Here is a 5,248-nt window from a genome sequence, read left to right as displayed (position 1 = left end):
GGGCAGGCGGGAATAGAACTCATGCGAAAGTGGCTTTAGATTCTCAGTGTTGTGCTTTAACCCGCTGCGCCACCAGGGAGGGTCTGAGTGAGCTCCATTTTCATGAGAAGAGATTGGTTGTCTAAAACTCAGGGGAAGGCAAATGATGCTTTGCTCTGTCTTTTCACAAAAGATGCTACATGATGTTTCATTGCATTTGCATTCACAAAACACACAAACACAACCAAATACTTGGGTGATATCAGAGCCCCAGGGTAGGCCAGACAGTGGAATGCCTTTGAGGACAGTATACTAAAATACGGTATCTCAAGAATAAATATATAGATACTAAAAGAAGTAACTGTTGGGTTTAGATTATGTTATGAAATATATTTTATTTAATATTCTAACATTCATGATCAATCCTTTTCTCTCAGGATGACTTTCTCTGGTTCTTTTTGACTTATAAGGAAGTATTGCTTAAGAATGAAGGAGATCTACCCTCAGAAGAGAGAAGAGACAGCAGCATTAGCAGGTAGTCTTTGACATTTAAGGGGTTCTTTTCTTGAGAACTTTTTCTTCTAATTACTGCATGACTTAGACAGCTACAAAACAATGACATATGTTCGGCCAATCATTCACCATTTATTAAGTGCCTACTATGTACCATGAACAGAATTTAATTCTAAAGGATCTTTAACTTATTTTAGCTAAATGCAATCAAATTGCTAGACGTTATCTACTGATTGGACAATATTTATTCTGAGAGGCCAGGATTAATAGATAATTGCTTGATATTTTTCCTCTCTATCCCCCCGGTTCCCTGATGGGTACTTGAAATGGATAAAGAGGAAGATGATACCAGTTTTGAGTCAAATCATTTATGAGGCTCAAGCATATTCCTTTGCTTGTCAATTTGCAAGTTCTTGGTCAGTTCCCAAGCCCATTCTCTGCAGCAGCTACTCTATCACTTCCATATACACCCATTAAAGTATCCTTTCCCATTCTTTATCCTCTCTCAGCAGATTAAAGTAGTCAGGTGAGAAGTTACTTAATATTAATTCCTAGATGGCAAATTTATCAACTGTTTCTATACTTCCTCCTCTGGTTTTAAGGCTTAGATCTCTATCAGCCTTTTTGATCAAATCCCCTTTCAGCTACTCTAGTGGAATTATGACTTAAGGTGGAGCATAGTCTTAGGTCAGTGCACAGGTAAAAACCACACATAATCAGAATTAGTCCAACAGATTTCTGAAATCACCTACCACTGTTGAGCAAATATGACTCTAGGAGTGCAGTTCTGTAAAGTAATACATAGGAGCAAATGAGTTGAGCAAAAGTAATATATAGGTGTAAGGCATATATGCTGCATAAAGGTCATACTGTACAAGGTAAGATACAGCATGTAATTCCAAAGAGGAATTATATTGAGAAAATGAACTAAGTAAGCTTTTTAAAATACTTTATCAAATGTGTAAATATTCTGACTTTTCAACTTGGTGTCACTATCCTAAATTTTTGTAGATTCTAACTTTATCAGTTTTTCTCTAGTCCTTAGTTCTTCAATTTCTTCTTCAAGATTCCATTAAAGTCATCCCTACATTTCATACATTTCACTATGTATGCATGTCTGGAAGTCCGTAAGTCATCCATACCTTCTTGGGTAGGTTTCATTAAGAGACTTTCCTACCTTATTAAGTGCAATGATCCACTGGTATTCCCGAATTATTTAAATAATTGGGAAATTTCTTTCTCTGCTTCATCTTTCCATTAGAAGATCAAGCTTGGACACATAATCCAAAATGTAATGACTTCAAAGAGAAAAGTTTCTTTCTATCCCCCTCTCCTCCCAACTCCCTTTCTCATAAAAGAAATATAGAAGTAGGTTGTGTTGAACTGTTGGGTGATTCACTGTGCATCAGGACAGATTGGGGTCTCTCTCCCTTTGTGCCCTGCCAGCCTACTTCAGGCTTTCATTCTCATTACTGCTAGAGTTCCAGCCATATATCCACAATGCAGAGAGCAGGCAGAGAGAAGGTAGTATTCAGGAAAATAAAACACAAAGATGCCGTATCCTGCCATTGTCATACTGGAGTGTTGTCAAGTTCCCCCCAAGGGCTATCACACTTGAAGAATGATTTTTTTCCTTACTCTTGATTAGTTTTTAGACTCTAAAATTATATGTCAACTTGTTAAAAAACAGTAAGATGCAAAAGAATTTTTCTCTGGAGAGATGGTTTTATTACTGAAAAGAAAATTTGTCACTTGTATCTAACTTAGTAGTGTTATTTCAGAACTTCTTTTGCCTAACTGAGACAGCTTTGTCATCTTGCTGGCTCCCCTCATTAATGAATCAATTACCGTTTGACATGTGCTCAGATAATGTGGGAAAATTACATTTTTAACATTTATATGTTCTAACAATACAAAGGACAAAGGACTTTGTACCAGCTGAGCCAGCAATCTTCCTAAATGTCCCAACTAAATTTTCCTCTCATATCTCATTGCTCTGAACTTAGTCGTAAGTCACACTTAACTGCAAGGAAGGCTCAAGAATGTAGTTCTTTAGTTAAGTGCATTGGTACCCAGATTAAAATTGGGGCTCTCTTATTAAGACAGGGAGACAAAGATAAAATAGCAGAGAGCAGTGTCTTTGCAACAAGAACACAGATACACTAATTATGCCCTGTCAGAGAACACCTACACCATTCCCGTTTCTCCTTTACTCTCACACTATTATCATACTCACACTTCTGACACCAGATATGTGACACCAGTGTGGCATCCTAACAATTTAACTCAATATCAGACCCGCACATTAAGGACTCAGTTGCACAAAACTTGCCCCCAGCAATTCTGATTCAGATGCCAGTTGCAAGTTTGGGCTGTGAATTGAGTTTCTGACTGATGGGCTAAAGTAGACCCCTCCTTGGTTTAGTTAATTTGCTGTAATAGCTCATAGTACTCGGGAAAACAGTTTACTTACCATTTTATAGTTCATTATAAAACTATGTGATAAAGGATACAAATGAGCACACTTGGGAAGAACTAGCAAAGCACACTTTGGTAAGGCGAACTGAGATTCCATGCCCCGTCAGAACACACATCTCCCGGAACTTCCATACGCTTAGCCCCCGAAAGGTCCCCAAAGCACACACTCCAGGTATTTGTATGGAGGCTCCAACACTTGCTCACGATTTATTATAACTGTTTCCAATCCCTCTCCTGTTTCTGGAGAATCAAAGGTGGAGCTAAAGATTCCAAGCTTCTAATAATAACTGATGTTTCTGGTGATCTTCCCCTATCCAGGAACCACCAAAAGGCAGCTCATTAGAACAGAAGATATGCTCATCACCTAGGAAATTCTAAGGAATTTGGAAATGGTACAGCAACCAGAGTCAAAGAGCAAATATTAGATTGAAAGGTGTTTCTTGGGTTCTTATCGCTTAGGAAATAAGGACTTTAGGGGCTCTGTACCAGGGACGGAGAGTGGAGACCAATATGATATTGCGCTGTCTATCCTTCTGTCTTGGCTTATTTACAGCTTAAAAGCATACACAAAAGCACCAATAGCTTAATTCCTTGATCTTGAATCCTTCTCTAGCTGTCATGACAACATTCTCCTTTTTTTTTCAGTCAAGGTCCTCAGAAAGGTAATCTCATTTCACTCTTTTTTCTTGCTTCTTCCTTCAGTTCTTTCATCAGGCTTTTTTGTTTTTCTCACACCACTCAACCCGCTTTCAGAGACCTCAAAACATCAAATTCACTTTGATAGCATCTTGCACAAAGCAAACACTTTATAGTGACTATTGAGTAATTCTATTTGTTGTTTTCTTAGTTATTCTAAGGACAAAGTTATTCCCATTTTTGATTACAAAAGTAATATTTTCATATCCTTATGGACTAGCTAAGTTCTTTTGACATGTTCTGAAAAAGCACCATTTTTATTCTGGACAATAATACATTCTAACTTCCAAAAACTACATCTATTTATTCATTTCTCCCTCTTTTAAAGTGGAAAAAAGAAGTCGGGTTTGGTGTCTAATAACAAACTTCACTTTGTTTACCTGGTTAACTCATAAAGGAAAATTACCCATTTTTAACCAAAGGATTTTCTTTTGTTCTTGAATCTTCCTTACAGTTCTTTCTAACACATGGCCCCATCTTTCAAGTTCAATTTCTGTCCTGAGCTAGAGACCATGATGTTACAAATGTACCCATTGCCCTCTGTCTCCCTCTCCCTCTTTGCCTGCTATATGCCTCACCAGGGCTTCTCTTTGGGTAGTTGGGCTGGGCCCCTGGAAGCCAGGAGGTTGGGGATTGCAGCAGGATGTAGTTATACTGCCCCGATGTGGCAGATTCTGTTCCACTTCAAATGCTGCCTCATTTTTCTTGCGTGCTTCCTTGAGAAAGCACTCCACAAGTGATACATGTAGGACATTACGGGAGGGAAGTGGGCTTTAGAGGGACCCACAGTGTCTCTTTTAGTTCTAGGTAGTTTCTCTTATGGCAAAATTGCCTTACGACCAATGACTTAGGCAGCAAAATGTTTACTGTAGAAGTGCTTTTGGTAAAACTACTAGACACGGTTTCTTCTGCGCATTCCCTCCAGGTTTTGGGGAGGTATATATGGAGGTAAGAATGAAAGCCTGCATGTTTAGTAAGCAACCCCCATCTGCCATATTTAAAGAGTATCTGCAGCAAGGAGAAGGCAAACCCTCCACCTTTCTTTCCCAGAAGGAACTGCGCAGTCTTTAGTCAGCTGGAGTTTATCTGACAAACTCTGCCACAGAGATTACAAATTTGGGACCCATAAACTCAATCTGGCCTTCAGACATACAGTGTGATGGCTCCAGTTTTTTTTTTTTAATTCTTAAATTTTTTTTATTAAGCAATACTTAAAGGAAGATTTCATATATTGAGTCTTCCTGAATTGCCAAAACGGGTTGAAACAGCCATTGCCACTACCTTTAGGTGGATCTGGCCCTCTGCACTTTCCTGCAGTGCGCACTTTTCCCTGTCATACAAGCAGCTGCTTCCCTAATTTATAATACAAGAACTTCAGCTGGTCCTTGAAAGCTGAGTTTCAAGAAATTTCCTTAGTAAAATAAAAAATTCAGGACACTCCATGTAGAACAGCGAGAGAAGGGGTACAGAGTCATGGAAGTTAATGGGAAGGATCAAGTGTAGCCTCGTGAAGGAAGACTAGTCTTCCAGCATGACTTTAGATTTTGACTGACTTGAGTGCCAGTCTTGTCTACCATGCATT

Source organism: Condylura cristata, unplaced genomic scaffold (genome assembly GCF_000260355.1).
Source record: "Condylura cristata isolate star-nosed mole 26May11 unplaced genomic scaffold, ConCri1.0 scaffold00009, whole genome shotgun sequence".
NCBI lineage: Eukaryota > Metazoa > Chordata > Mammalia > Eulipotyphla > Talpidae > Condylura > Condylura cristata.
The sequence above is the reverse complement of the archived record's forward strand: the minus strand, read 5'-3'. Positions refer to the sequence as shown.